We start from the raw sequence: 16,932 nt of genomic DNA, 5'->3' as shown, positions 1-16,932 counted from the left end.
CGTCTGTATGTCTGTCTGTCTGTCTGGCTGGCTGGTGCGCACGATAACTCTCGAACGGATCAATCGATTCGGTTCAAATTTTGGGTATCGAAATATTTTGTCCAGATTCTGACTGACACTTTTATACTTATCAAATAACAAAATACAGCAAAATTAACAGTGATATGTTGTCCACATACCAAAAAAAACCTTACATGCGGTGTTACCGTTACGAGGACGATACGCTTTAACGGTGTGCTATATTCGCCGCACTCAGTATAATCATAACTATACAGATAAGTAACATACATATGTACCAAATTATAGCCGCTTACCAGAATTAGTTTAGGAGTCATTAATTTTTCCCCGCTAGATTTGAATTTCGTTCACAGTGAGGCTTGTCCTAAGACACCACTTGTAGATAAGTTTTACATGGCTGAAATACTCAGAAACGTTGAAAATTGGATGTTGCCTGACCGGGGAATCGATCACACGGCCTTCAACGTGCAAGGCGGGTGTGCATACCATTGCACCACGGTGGCACCCGTGTAATTTTTTGAGTCATAGAAAATTAACCATATTCTGACACAGCAGCGTGATAGAAGACGAAAAATATGAAGACACATGTACCGGCGGTTTTCCCTGTTACTTCGACTTTCGCTGTTATGGGGCCCCAGAGATCTGAGGCTTTGATGTCAAAAGGGATCGTTTTGTCAGGCTCATATATTCTAAACCGCTAAGAATTTTTATTTACTCGTGTAGGCAAAATTGTAGCTCTCGTCTTAAGGAATAATAATTGTGAACACATAAAATCCATTTAAATTTATCTTCAAGGTCAAAATCGTTAAGGTCAGATTTCCGCTATAATTTTTTCTCGGATTTTATAGAAAATATATGATTTTTATAGTTTTTTTTCCGATTCTGGTCCATAGATACCGAAGCGTTCAAAATTCAAGAATACAAACAACCCAAAAGTGTAATAAATATCTCAGTAACAACAACAACATATGAACATTCTAGGAACGGTCCATCAAGCTTAAAATTTACCAACAGTTATATTATGGTAAACGTTTCATCCTGCTCAGGTCTGGAAATAACAAACTGTTCAAAACTCAAAGAAATTTGAAAGGTTTGTTATTTACGGACCTGAACAGGAAAGTATGGGTAAAATTAATGGAATCTTGAACTTGAAGGACCGCTCCTAGAATGTTCATATGTTCTAGAAGTTTGTTTGAAAATTGTATAGTTTCCTATGGTTTACAGGTCATTACTGTAATCGCTTCTGGCAGAAAACCTGAGGTCAAGTTTTGAATCAAATTATGAATCTTGTAATACGTCCATTAGTGTAAAAACTACATATAAAGCTGGCCCATATTCTAGGCGTAATTCTAGGAACGTGTTTGTTTTTTATAATCACAGTTTTCCCCCTCGGTTGGGTTACTATCACAGCTTACCAACCCATATTTGTTTCGTACTATGGATTGGAATGAAAAATTAACTTATATGCTTTTCAAATGTTATACATATTGTAGTTGTATGTTAAACAACCAACATATCTCAATACGGAATAAAAGCACTAGTGACTTCCCTTATGCCAAGTACAATGATTTCAATACATTCCACCAATCGATAATGTTTTTTTTTTCTAGTAGACTGATTTATCGACTTTTTCAGTGACTGTATAAATCCACTATGTCCATCCATAAAGCGCATTTGCAATATCCTATGCCATGAATATTAAAGTTTATATTATTTATTAATTTTTAAGTATGTATGTATGTATGTATGGGTGCCACCGTGGTGCAATGGTATGCACACCCGCCTTGCACGCTGAAGGTCGTGGGTTCGATTCCCCGGCCAGCCAACATCAAAATTTTCAACGGTGGCAAAATACCCCTCAGTAATGTTGGCGACATTTCCTGAGTATTTCAGCCTTGAAAAACTTCTCTATAAGTGGTGTCTTAGGACACGCCGTTCGGACTCGGCGATAAACAGTAGGTCCCATATCATTGAGCTAATATGAATCGGGGTGCACTCATTGATATGAGAGAAGTCTCCCTTGTCCCGTATGGGATGTTTGTGGAACAATTATATTATGTATGTATGTATGTATATATGTATGTACATAACTGACCTTGTTGAGGCATAAAAAATATTTTTAATTGTTGTAATGTGCTTACATTTAATAATAAATACATATATTTTAAATGTTTTTACTTTATTTTCAGAAGATGGTCTAGCGAAAACTATATTACGAATAACAAGTAAAAAGTGGTTAAGTTCGGCCGGGCCGAACTTTTTATACCCTCCACCATAAAATAGTCTTAATTAAAATGGAATAAATAGGGTCCTTTCACAATTTTAGGTGGAACAACTTTTCGACAATGGATAGACGCCTACTGCCTCCCACTATTGCTTAAATTACACTGTGAACACAAATGTTGGGGCAGAGATAATTCCTTTTGGAGATAAAAGCCATTGGTGTGTGTATATTAAAAACCCTGAAGGACAGATGCGCCGTGAGTCGAACTTCCGTGTTATGGCGTGATGAAGTTTTTGCAAGAGACCCTGTAAGCCATCATGAATTAGCATTATATCTTTGTTTGTTTTTATTTTTTTTTTTTTTGTAGAGCACTTAAGCAGCAGTAAACAAAGATATAACGCTAATTCCTGATGGCCCACAGGGTGTCTAACAAAAATTTCATCACGCCATAACGCGGAAGTTCAACTCACGGCGGATCTGTCCTTCGGGGTTCATAATATACTCACCAAGGCCTTTCTTCCCCAAGAGGAATTTTCCGTGCCCCAGACTTTCACCTCCATTTTGTTGCACAGTGTTATTTAATCTAATCTAAAAAAATGTGTTCAGATAGGTGAAAGGTACCACCTACGGGGCTATTTCAAAGAGTCAACCTATCTTTACATTTTTTGGCGGAAAAGTTTTATAGCTGCAGGGAACTTCAAGAGTCAAATTGAGGGTAGTTTTATCAAAACAATGTAGACCCTCAAAAATGAACCCATGTTGATGAATTTTAGTGAAGAAATTTCGTGACCATTGAAAATTCCCGAAAATCGGGAGGTACAGTTATATGGGGGGATATACCAAAACATGGACCTATATTGACGATTATTTTTGAATAGACAAAATTGTAGTTAAAATTCTCAAAATACCGAAAATCGGGAGATACCGTTATATGGGGGCTATGCCAAAACATGGACCTATGTTAAAGATGTTTCGTTGGACATGTTTTATGGCCACTGAGAACTTCAAATGTCAAATTACAGCTATTTCGGTTAAAAACTGTAGCTAAAATTCTCAAAATACCGAAAATCGGAAGGTACCGTTATATGGGGGTTATGCCAAAACATAGGCCTATGTTGAAGATGTTTCGTTGGACATGTTTTATGGCCACTGAGAACTTCAAATGTCAAATTACAGCTATTTCGGTTAAAAACTGTAGCTAAAATTCTCAAAATACCGAAAATCGGGAGGTACCGTTATATGGGGGCTATACCAAATCATGGACCTATGTTGACGATGTTTGATGGAGATATTTCATGACCACTGAGAACCTCAAATGTCAAATTGCAGATAGGTCGGTTACAAATTGTAGCTAAAATTCTCAAAATACCGAAAGTCGGGAAGTACCGTTATATGGGGGCTATACCAAAACATGGACCTATGTTGACGATGTTTCGTGGATATATTTTATGACCACTGAGAACCTCAAATGTCAAATTGCAGATAGTTCGGTTACAAATTGTGGCTAAAATTCTTAAAATACCGAAAATCGGGAGGCACCGTTATATGAGGACTATACCAAAACATGGACCTATGCCCATATCCTTTGGGATATAAGTTTGTTGATCACTAGGAACCCTAAGTGCCAAATTATAGCTAATTCGGTCTGCAAATGTGGCGAAGAACGTCAAAATACCTCAAATCCGGAGGTACCGTTATATGGGGGCTATACCAAAGTGTGGACCGATATAACCCATCTTCGAACTTGACCAGCCTATGGAAAAAAGACTCTCTTGTGCAAAATTTCAGCACTCTATCTCAATTATTGCGGACGCTAGAGTGATTACAACAGACGGACAGACGGACATGGCTAGATCGTCTTAGAATTTTATCCTAATCAAGAATATATATACTTTATAGGGTCGCAAATGATTAGTTCGATGTGTTACAAACGGAATGACAAACTTAATATACCCTCCATAGTATGGAGTCCATACTATGGTGGAGGGTATAAAAATGGCTAAGTTTTCAACAATGATAAGAGTAATTACTAAATATGTTATTAAATACTGAAATAAGTATTCACAATTGTTTAATTTTTCACAATTGTTTAATTTTTGAATTTTAAGTCGATATAAACATGTCCTAGGACGTTTGGTATTGCAAATGGGTTATATCGGTCCATGTGTTGATATGAGTGCACCCCGATTCATATTGAGCTCAATGATATGGGACCTACTGTTTATCCCCGAGTCCGAACGGCGTGTCTTAAGACACCACTTGTAGAGAAGTTTTACATGGCTGAAATACTCAGGAAATGTCGCCAACATTACTGAGGGGTATTTTGCCACCGTTGAAAATTTTATGTTGACTGGCCGGGGAATCGAACCCACGACCTCCAGCGTGCTAGGCGTGTGTGCATACCATTGCATCACGGTGGCACCCGTTAGAAAATATATGATTTTTATATTTTTTCTCCGATTCTGGTCCATAGATACAAAAGGGTTAAAAATTCAAGTAAACAACAACAACATATGAACATTCTAGGAAGCTCAAAATTCACTAACAGTTATATTATGGTTAAAGTTTCTTCCTGTCCAGGTCTGGAAATACAAACTGTTCAAAACTCAAGGAAATTTGAAAGTTTTGTTATTTACGGACCTGAACAGGAAATAATGGGTAAAATTAATGGAATATTTAACTTGAAGGACCTCTCCTAGAACTTTCATATGTTCTAGAAAGTTGTTTTCTTAGATCTTAGGTACATTTTTGTGGTTGCTTGTGTTCTTGAGTTTTGAACTTATCGGTATCTATGTAGCAGAATTTTAAAATTTTATAGTTTCCTGTGGTTTACCGGTCATTACTGTAATCGATTCTGGAAGAAAGCCTGAGGTCAAATTCTGAATCAAATTATGAATCTTGTAATACGCCCATTACTGTAAGAACTACATATAAGGCTGACCCATATTCTAGGTGTAGGGCGTAATTCTGGGAACGTGCTTGTTGTTTATAGTCACATCTCCCCCCCTCGGTTGGATTACTATCCCAGCTTACCAACCCATATTTGTTTCATACTATGGGTAGGGATGAAAAATTCACTTATATGCTTTTCAAATGTTATACATATTGTAGTTGTATGTTAAACAACCAACATACCTCAATACGGAATAAAAGCACTAGTGACTTCCCTTATGCCAAGTACAATGATTTCAATACATTCCACCAATCGAAAATGTTTTTTTTTCTAGTAGACTGATTTATCGACTTTTTCAGTGACTGTATAAATCCACTATGTCCATCCATAAAGCGCATTTGCAATATCCTATGCCATGAATATTAAAGTTTATAGAATTTATTTATTTTTAATGTATGTATGTATGTATATAACTGACCTTGTTGAGGCATAAACAATATTTTTAATTGTTGTAATGTGTTTACATTTAATAATAAATATATATATTTTAAATGTTTTCACTTTATTTTCAGAAGATGGTCTAGCGAAAATTACATTACCTATAAAAATGGGTAAGTTTTCAAAAATGAAAAGAGTATTTACTAAATAAGTTATTAAATACTGAAATAAGTTTTAACAATTGTTTAGTTTCATATGGAACTTATTGGAACTTGTTTCCTATATATCACTGTGTGTAAGGGGTATACGCTTTTTATACCCTCCACCATAATATGGAGGGTATAATTACATGTGTCATTCCGTTTCATCATCGAAATACAATACACATCGAAATATTCGTCGGAGACCCTATATATATTCTTGATCGGGGTAAAATTCTAAGTCGATATAACCATGTCCATCTGTCCGTCCGTCTATTGAAATCAAGCTTTGTAAGCTTTGTAATTTGGTAAGGAAGTTCCTATTGCTCCTAGGATGTTTGCTATTGCAAATGGACTATATCGGTCTACGTTTTGATATAGCCCACATAGAACGGTACCACCCTATTTTCGGTATTTTGAAGGTTTTAGCCTCATTAATACACCGAACTGACTAAAATTTGGTACCTAGTAGGTATAGGTTCATGCCTTAGTATAGCTCCCATAGAAAAGTTCCTCCCTATTTTCGGAATTATAAAGATTGTGGCCTCAATATTCCACAGAAATAGCTGAAATTTGGTATTTAGTCTCCATTTGAGGGTACTTAACCTTCCATATGAAATTTGTCGGTATAGGTCCACGCCTTCTTACAGCCCCCATCGAACGTACCTCCCAATTTTCGGTATTTGGAAGGTTGTAGCCTCAATATTCCACCGAAATGGCTGAAATTTGATATTTTCTCTTCGTTTGGGGTAAACGTTACATATGAAACTTGTCGGTATAGGACCAAGCCTTAGTATAGCCCCTATAGAACGGTACCTCCCTATTTTCGAAGGTTGTGGCCTCAATATTCCACAGAAATGGCTAAAATTGGGTATTTAGTCTCAATATTCCTCAGAAATTGCTTAAATTTGGTATTTGGTCTTCATTTGGGGTTTTAACGTTCCAATTTTTCGGTATAGATTTACGCCTTCATTTAGCCCCCATAAGACGGAACCTCCCGATTTTCGGTATTTTGAGGGTTGTGGCCACAGCTACCCACCGAAATGGCTGAAATTTGTTATTTAGTCTTTGTTGAAGGCCTTTTTGACTGAAATTCGTCCGTATAAGTCCACATTTCGATATAGCCCCCATAGAACTGTACCTCCCGATTTTCGTAATTCTGAAGGTTGTTACGTCAATACCCCACCGAAAGACTGACATTTGTTATTTAGTCTTCCATGGGGTTATAAAATATTCCAGAAGAGAATTATAAGTATAGGTCCGCGGTTTCCTATATTCCCATAGAAGCGTACCTCTTGATGTTCAGTATTTTGAAGTTTAAAAACTTTCTGAAAGAAATTTGTAGGTATAGGACGAAGTTTTGATATGGAACGGTACCTCCCGAATATCGGTATTTTGAAGGTTAGTCACATTGTTTTACTGAACTTGCTGAAATTTGGTATTTAGTCTTCTTCATAAACAAAAGGAAACTAATTGTGCCATTTGACTTCAACACAACTCCTGGTGGAGGGTATAAAAAGTGGGGCCGGGCCGAACTTAACGATTTGTATTTATTTTAAAATATTTTTATCACAGATCTTACAACACTGAGATGCAGAACATTCTTCCCATAAATTTCCAATACCTCGATCCCTTGCTTTATCATCAAAATGCTGAAAACCACGCTTCATTGGCAGCTTGCTTATTCCATCTGAGTCTTAGTTTTCCCGCTCTGCGTCTTGCGCCACGTGACCAGCATTCTTATGTCTTGCTCACTCTCGTGATCTAATCAAAAAAAAATCGTTGTAACTCGCCACGTGTAACTAAAAGTTGTACTTGTTCGACCCAAAATCCATTGTTTTTGACAAATTTAAAATTATTATTTACACTGTGACACAAAACGGAACTCAAAGTCTGGGGGTGGAAAATTTCTTTTGGAGATGAAAGCCCTTGATTAGTATACTAAGAACCCAAAAGGAAATTTTCACCACAGATCAAGTTTCTGAGATATCGCGCGATGAAGTTTTTGATTTTTTCCCTATAATACTTGGGAAAATAGCTACATATCTCTGTTTGGCGTTGTTGTAGCTTCGTTTTGAGGTGACATGTCTTCAGACAAATCGATTGGCAAATCTTTTTGTGGAACATTTCATTCTTCTAACTCGATGCCTTTCATGTCCTTTTCGTCCTTTATATCTTGAACCGTAGTGAAAGTACCACAAGATGAGATTTTTCAGCATCCAAATATATTCTACAAAAATGTTACTCAGAAGATTTTAGGTACAGTTCTCTTTGACAACTAATCGATTCTGCCCCGTTTTCATTGACATTTTTGACATTTATTCGGACTTGGTTCAGAATTAAACTATGATTTGTTTTTCTGTATATTCGTTATTTGTTATGTATAAGTATGTAGACATAATAATAATTATAAGTAGTTTAAGCAAGGAAAGGATTTTGAACATTATTGGAAGAGAAGAGTTTATCCATTAGTCGAAGCAAGGAAAGTCATCTGGAAGTCGTTCCCCTGGTTATATTTTGTTTTCATGGCAATTTCTAATGACTTTTGACCGCAACACTCCTACTTGTCCATGTGTGATTGTGTGTGATATATGTATGTCTACACCTTTTTCAGATGTAATTCGAATTATTTTATATATTTTAGAAAATTGTGTCGTAACACCGTGCGTCAGCCAAAATTACACATGAGCCGGACTATATACGTCTGAAACTCTAGCCAAAATTGAGTAAAATGACATTTAAGGTTTTTCGTTTTCTCACCCTGTTGACCTTTTAAAGGAAATTAAAACTTCAAATGCGATAATTTTCAAAATAATATTTTAAATACTTGCACTTATCGCACGATGCTGATGTTGCACGAGTCTTCTTATTGTTTGTCTACTACCATGCTGCGGTGTCAGAATATGGTTTCCTCGTAATTTTGTTCGTGTCGCACAGTGATATAGAATAAAATGTTCCGTTTTCTTTGAAGAATTTCATGTACACAGAAAAAAATTTTACTGTATTATAGGAATAGTGTTCATAAAGTCTTGCCAAAGCACTACGGTCTCAATTCGAAATTTTCTGGCCAAAACTATTTCAGCATCCATTTTGTACTGACATTGATCATCATTTTTTAGTTTTTTTCTTTTTTTTTAGTTTTTTTCGCCAAAAATTACCAGAAATTGTCAAAATTCGTTGAACACGGTGGTCCCGTTTTGTGGGGTCTAAACCAAACTATTGACATATTTTAATAATTTTTGGTATGACGGATTCTTATCTCCCAAGGAGTCGAAATACCAAATTACAGCCAAATCGGTCATAAAGTGCCGGTAAAACCCCCAACATATCGAAAATCGGTGGTACTGTTATATGGGGGCTATTACAAAAGGTGGGCCTAATTTCAAAAAAATGTTTCAGTATTATTTTCTACGCTCTCAAACACCTAAATATGAATTTTAGGGAAAATCGCACCATACATGTAGGTATTACCGTTATATTTCAATTGAATGTTACATACAGTCACAATGGGAATTTATAAAAAAATCACCCATATTAAAATACAAAATTCCAATTTATTTTAACTGTTGTTATGTCACCCTGCTGCCTACGTCATTTTAAAAGAATCACCACCTGCGTGCAACACTGTATGGCGATCAGATGTTTTGCTGACGTGTCAGCATTACATTGGTCGAAGCAAATTTCGCCCTGGTGATCCCTAACCGACTGCATATGTTTTTGCTTCATTTGCAAAAGTTGCAGCCGGCGAGATCAGACCAAGGTAAACAAAGTGGAATTTGGCAAAGAATTGTGCGTTAGTGGTATACACACTAAGTAGTTAAAAGAAAAGTACATCCAATTGGATGTACTAAAAGGTGTTAGTGATTTTGGTGAAAACAATTGTAAGTAACAATTGTTAAATAATCTGGTGCAGCAAACTATAAAAGGTGAGTTAGTGCACATTAAAGGATTATCCCAAAAACAGTATTTATATGCAATTTTATTGCATTTTTCTTTCTTTGATAGAATCGCCACATGGTTGCGAAGACTGTACCCTGCGTATGACCACGCTTTGGGAAACACGTTGTTGGATAACGGTACTATAGTACCACGCCATCTCTCAGGCTGAGAACAAAATTTATATTCCACAACATCGCTAATCCAATTCTGACAAAACCACTAGTATTCAACAAAAGAATTTTTCTTGCCACCCCATTAAAATTGTATGCCGGTTTCTAAACAATTTATGCCAATTCCTGAGATTTGTCGCAGCTTCAAGAAATTTCTACTCCTGCTAATTGGAAAATATCTACTTGGAACGCTTGAAGTACAGTCATTAAACTTGTTGGTACACGAACACCATCTGCCCGTGTTACCAAACTTCAACCAACGATCTTTCCACAGTGTGTTTTATCCAGAATTATCTGGATTTGATTCGCCTGCTGTAGGATAATTTTTGGGAAATTTCCACCAGACTCAACAATAAACTTTTGCACCCCAATCAGCCATAACGCTGAGGCGTCATTCATATAAACATTTCGAGCTTTCATGCCGGCCCCTTTAGGGCGCAAAACACCTCAAGTTTTCCAAAAGGATTTGAATTTTGATGCCCGCAATATCGGAGACAGATGTTCAGAACAATTAGTGACCGTTTTTCAAGAAAATTTAACCACCACGTGGACCATACACTGCAGTGCAAAATTGAATTTAGATGAGAATCCAATTCATATCAACTTTAGTCGCAGCCATCATTCATCACATCATGCCAATAGCCCATTTAACAGCAATAGCACAGATCATCATCACCAATAGACTGGACATTAAGTATTTTTCATCATCATACCCATCATTATCACAATCATAGTTCATCATCACCATCATAACATAGCCTAAATTCTCTGGATGTACTGTAAGTAGAACCGTGATTGAATTGAAGACCTAAGTGAAGCCGTAGTGCAGCAATCGAATTATTGAATGTTTTATGTGATTTTTTTTGTTTGGTTATAATTTTCTTCACGGAATTATAATCAAACACATTTATACATAAACAGTTTGGCTTTGATTGAGCATATTGAATCTTTCATGTGATTTTACTAAGAACTGAGATAAGCTTGGTTATAATTTGGTTCACGGAATTATAATCAAACGCATTTACGTATAACAAATTTTGTATGTTTAAATTAAACACGTATGGATTTTAAAGTGTGTTATATTAGAATCAACATTCAATAATTGCGGTCACATACTATCCATCTGTATGAATATAATTATCTAGTATTTTATATTGGATCTCATCTTAATTATTAAGTACAATTATTGCCCAATATCATAACCTATAGATCAGTCACACCTTCTTTCTGAATATATGTATATATATTTATATATATGTATATCGATCGAGTAACAGATTTAGATATAGAGAAAAATTAATGAATAATTTCATTTATACACCCGAGTGTAATTATTAACATACTTATAATTGTGCATGTGTTTAATTATACCGTTAATTGTTGATTATACCCTCATGGATGCATTTATATACGGATTTTTTTTATATATGTTCAGAAAGGTGTTAATTGTTGATCAGATATATTGTTAATTTTTTTTTTATTGTTGATAATACCAAAATATTGAATCTTTCCATCGATACGAAATTATATTTTTTTTTAATCTTGTACGATGCACCTCAGCGATACCCCTATTTAATTGATTTTTCCAAATTCATATATAAATCCATGGCTTCCCATGGACAAACCCCAATACCCATTCGAGCTCGATAGGTTGAGGTATTTATTTTGGCTTTAAAGTAAATTCTATATTGTGCGTGGAGACGCATAATAATAGGGAGATCACCAGAGAGTGTATCCTTAACCTTTTTAGAACCTCATAGTTTATCATTTTTTTACATTGGTAATATTATTTCATAATATTACTTCTTCAATCCACTTAAACAGAAAAAAATGGAATTAAAGTATTACTAGACTTAAGCATAATAGCCTTAAGTAATCATAAGCCTTAACCTGAATTGTTTTATACGTACATGAATAAATGTAGTGATGAATCTTGTATATAAGGAAAACGATCAAAATATGAATTAATTTGGAGAAAATAATAATAAGGTAATGTAAAGGTAACTGGGCAGTCATAATATACGTTTGGGGGTCTTCATAGTCATGAGGCCCATTAGGGGGTTTATGTTAGAAACCCATAGGGAGGGCAGAGGGTACCCAAATTCCACCTAGGGGTACCAGCAACAACAACAACAACCAAATTCGATACAACAACAAGTCTTTTCCTGGTTTTCTTATAAATTGATATATATATTTTTTTGTATGTGCCCAAGTGCACCTCCTCGCCGCTAGAGCTTAAGCCGGAGCCAAAATAGTCAAATGCCATTGTCACCTTGGTAACCAATAGAGGTCATACTTGCCAGGCACATTACAAAATGGCGCCCAACGTAAAGGCAATTTTTAGGTTTCGGATCTAATGCTTTGCATTAGATGTCTAGTGTTATTTCCATATCTTAAAATTGTTTGCAAAACTTTTTAAATCTTTTGATTTTGATTGTGAGTCTTGAGTTGTTGTTAAACTACAACACTCAATTGCAATACATTTATTCAGAGGATTTATATCTCGAAATTCCATCTCTTTGAGAAATATTTTAGTCGTCTTGAAAAATAGTTTGTATGGCATTTTCAATTTGTGACAAAATATTATTGTGAGATAATCATATTGTTAATAATATTGGCAGTTGGTAGTATATAGTCATTCACCATCGATTTGTTTATGATTGAGGGTAATTTGCGATATTACCCAACAGCCTATTTAATGTTATATCAATTTTTGAAAACTTTTTGAAAAATTTTCTGGATGTTTGAATTTTGGATTTTCACTTGTTGTTGTTGTTGTTTATAATTAATTATGACTGACCCAAACCTCTTTACATTAGCCTTCTTATTATATATGAACGATAAACATTTAAAGATTTGTTTTCCGAACATTATCTGATGTAATTTTCTGAAGAAGAAAATTGGAATAATCCTTCTTGATATTTTAAATCCTATATTCTTGATTCTTTGCGATTTGCTGCTGATGATTTGAGACTTCATGTTGATTGATTTTGGAAATTTGGTTAAAGCGAATATTTTGACGAAATTGCACTCAATGTTCGTCAGTGTAGTAAACATTGAATTCGGATTCAAAGCTTATTTTTGAAAAGAGTAATTTTTTTTTGTTGAATACGGTTATTGACATTAATTGTCGCACACTTTAAGACTTTGTATTTCGTTTTCTTTACTTTCTGGCACCTACACTAGAGGGAATTTTTGGCACAATTTTATTTCCTGTCTGGTTTGAAAATTGAATGTGAAGCATCGTCGTGGAACCTGGTGAAACTTTTTTTTTTGAGATTTCTGTGGGTGATCTGCAGTGCATTAGTCTTGTTAGATTTCTTCATTTTCTACTGTTACCATTCTTTTCCGATTGCGTGAGGCAAAGGGTCGTCGCCCTCAAGACATTTGTTTTTCTCTTTTTGATTAAAAGACTGCAGGAGGGGTTTGATAGGCTCAAACTACTGATTGCTAGTTCTTACTTTTTAAAATATACAGGCTTTAAGTAGTAGTATATTTTTGTTTGTTTTCACGTACACACAGGGTGTACACAGAACTGGACTAACTGTTTCCGAAGACTGGTCTTCAGTTCGACTCGAGGTCAGCTGAAGTACCTTAAGGTTGTAGGGGCGGTTAGTCTGGAGAGCCTTCGGACGGCAGCGCTCAACCTTGAGTTGGAGCATTTTCCGTAGGGCTGATTGCTGTCTGGTTGTCGATTTCCCAGTGTATCTTTAGAAAGCCGTTCTATGCTTAACTAAAGATACACTGAAGAGACCTCGAGAAACTTTTTGAGGAAATTCTAACCGGCAACAATCACTCCTACGTTTTGAACAGTCTACTCCATAGAACAATAGGGGTAGGCGAAGAGGACTGAAGAGCCTATCGAAGTCCTATATATATATTTTTTTTTTTTTCCTTCACCAGCTAAGACCTTTCTTTTTCTGATTCGAATATTATTCGAATTAATTTTACCCGGACTTACAAACTTTTACCCTGATCTACCACAGCCTAGATAATCTACTGTCTCAATTTATTCTGTTTTCAGGATTTTTGAGTTTTTTTTTTTTTTTTTTTTTTTTTTGCTTATGAGAAACTTTGCAAGATTTATTGTTTTTTTTGGTTCGATCCTTTTTCGAAATACCTGACCTGTTGGAACCATTTAAATTTTCATATTGAGTTTTGTTGCGTATGAGATTTTCTATATTGGACTTTTCGGAACCTTAAGGCAGTAACCGTGATTGACTGTTTCATCTATATATCTTTGGTATTTTTGTTGAATTTATGGTATCATACCTACCTTTTTGAAAACCTGTCGGTCATTAGAGAAGACGTTTTTGGATTTTGAGCTTTTTATTGAAATTTCTTGTTGGACTGAGTAGTACAAGGACATTTTTTTTTTTTTGTAACTTTTGTTGATTTGGGGGACATCATGCAGCCTGCTACAGGTGCTAAGCCAAAAACTTACAGCATTATTACCAGGTCGACAAGTCAAGCAGTGGGAGAAGCTGCTGGAACAGAACCAGGTACCGGATCAGGTATCCCAGCTAGCGCTGATGGCAATGATCCGCCTACACCAAACGAATTTGCAAGTCCACCTACTTTTTCGCAAGTAAATGAGCAACCAAGCACAATTCCTAGACCTTCTTTTAGCCCTTTGACTATTCGTGGCAATGATGAAGATCAGGTTGATAGGCTTAGTAGCACAGGAGTTCTTGAGGTAGTTCAGTCCGCATTAGAGGCCACCCAAGCCTCAATGGTTGAAACCATGAAAAAGGAAATGCAGAAAGCGGTTGCTGCTGCAGTTCAAGCTGCTTTATCTCAATCTTCCGTTCCTCCAGCTAATCCTATTAACAGACAAGAACCACATTCTCAAAGCATTGATTGGCCTCATGATTTGCCACCACTACAAACCGATACCAGACATGCAGGTTCGGGTAGTAGAAACCAGGAAGTTCCAAATCGAAATAGGGAAGATTTTAGCAGGCCCAGGTATCCATATCTCAGTAAGTGGGGCATTAAGTTTGATGCCACCCCAAAGACACCAAATGTCGAAGATTTCATCTTTCGAGTAGAAAGGCTTCGAAATAGTTATGGCTGCCCAGAACAAGAATTGGTTGATGAATTTCATCATTTACTGGAAGGCCGTCCTTGTCAGTGGTACTGGGGTCTGATCCGTCAATATCCAAATTTGAACTGGGAGATGTTAAAGCTGTGTATAGTTAGGGAATTCCAGCGTTTTCAATCAAATCTTGATGTAATGAGGCAGATTATGGACAGGAAGCAGGGTAGGGATGAGTCTGCTACACAATATATAGACGCTATAAATAATCTGCGTACTCAATTAAGGGAACCTTTGAAAGATTTTGAAGTTATAGACATCCTCAAAGCTGGATTGAAACCCAAACTTGCCCATTTAACATTTAGTGGCACTTTTTATTCGGTGGAACAATTCCGAAATGAAGTTAGGAAAGCTGAAGAGTTTCTTGAAAGGGAATCGTCGATGAGATTTAGAACAGGCCAACCCCCTCGAATGATAAATGAAATTAACGATTCTGACTTTGATGATCTAGTCCATGATGTTGAGGAGTTGCGTTTACGGCAGAAGCCAACTGGTGTTTCCAAAAATGAGCCTTCACGGTGTTGGAATTGCGGCAGCAATGGCCACATTTTTAAGAATTGCTCCAGTTCTCATCGTTCAGTATTTTGTTTCCGCTGTGGATCACCAGGTGTTACCACCCCACAATGCAATAACTGCAAACAAATTAGTCGTTCTAATGTTTCTAAGTCCGAATCCATAGCTACTCAGACAGTGGATTGACTAGCCTCTACTGATGTTTCCACTCATACAGATCCAATTTTTCCTGATCCATGTAGAGTATTACCCAGACTTTCCAATAACTTAGCCAAAACCAAACCTGATTTGACATTACCTTTTCACGTCCGCATGGCCAATTATATGAAGACTCGTGATAGAATTTTCAATTCCGAAATAACGGCCGATACCACTGTTTTTGTTTCCAAACGTATTATGAAGACTCGTGAGCGATATAAACGTAGGCGACTTAAGAGGTTATCAATATCGTCTGCTCAATTTTCTGATTTTATACCCAATGATCCTCGACCATTTAGAGAAGTTCTTGTTAATGGAGTATCAGTTTTAGCTCTTTTTGATAGTGGAGCCAGTGTCACCTGCTTAGGTAAAAATTGTTTTTCTTTGATTGATGAATTAAATATGAAGGTTAATCCCGTATATAAATGTAGCGTCGGTACAGCTAGTGGCCAGCGAGTTTCTTGTTCTGGTAAAGTTAGTGTTGAGCTCTCGTACGACGGTAAGACGAAGACCATGGATGTTTATCTTATTCCTGGTCTCGAGAATTCCATGTACTGCGGGGTAGACTTTTGGAAAGAGTTCAGTGTAGCACCAAAACTTATTAGCAGCTAAGAGATCCATTCCGATAAAGTAGATTCCGATATGCATATCTTGTCCGATGACCAATTAGCCTTGCTGGAGAAAGCTAAGGAAAGTTTTAGAGATTTTGAGAAGCATGGTCTCGGCAAGACAGATCTGGAGGAACATGTCATTGACACGGGGGATGCTGTCCCAATAAAACAGCGACATTATCCAGTATCGCCAGCTGTCGAGTCTCTTATATATCAGGAATTGGATCGCATGTTGAGTCTAGGTGTTATAGAACCAAGTACAAGTCCATGGAATTCGCCAGTCTTACTCGTACGTAGAGGCGAAAAGAACAGGCTTTGCTTGGATGCACGCAAGCTAAATGAAGTTACCGTAAAAGATGCTTATCCGCTACCATTTATAGACGCACTCTTAGGCAGGCTCCAAGACACTTATTTTATATCAAGCATCGACTTGAAGGATGCATTTTGGCAAGTGCCTCTGGCAACAGAAAGCCGTCCGAAGACTGCGTTCACAGTTCCGGGGAGACCACACTATCAATTTACTGTCATGCCGTTTGGGTTGTGCAATGCAGCCCAACGGTTATGTCGGTTAATGGATAGAGTGATCTCACCGGAACTGAAGAACAAGGTTTTCGTATACCTCGACGATTT

The 16,932-nt window shown here is 36.5% G+C and overlaps 1 protein-coding gene and 1 long non-coding RNA gene across 2 annotated transcripts in view; one reads left to right on the top strand and one right to left on the bottom strand.

The window, feature by feature from the left end:
* Positions 1-16,932, bottom strand: part of stg1 (stargazin-like protein) — a 246,516-nt gene that overhangs the window by 80,328 nt on the left and 149,256 nt on the right. The window lies entirely within an intron of this gene.
* On the top strand, positions 9,481-11,831 carry LOC141400185 (uncharacterized). Its single transcript, XR_012412100.1, has 2 exons — positions 9,481-9,699; positions 9,779-11,831. It is a non-coding gene; the product is annotated as an uncharacterized lncRNA (long non-coding RNA).

This window comes from Musca autumnalis, unplaced genomic scaffold (genome assembly GCF_047663935.1).
Source record: "Musca autumnalis isolate F117 unplaced genomic scaffold, ASM4766393v1 scaffold_3, whole genome shotgun sequence".
NCBI classification, from domain to species: domain Eukaryota; kingdom Metazoa; phylum Arthropoda; class Insecta; order Diptera; family Muscidae; genus Musca; species Musca autumnalis.
This window is presented reverse-complemented; position numbering and strand designations above follow the sequence as displayed.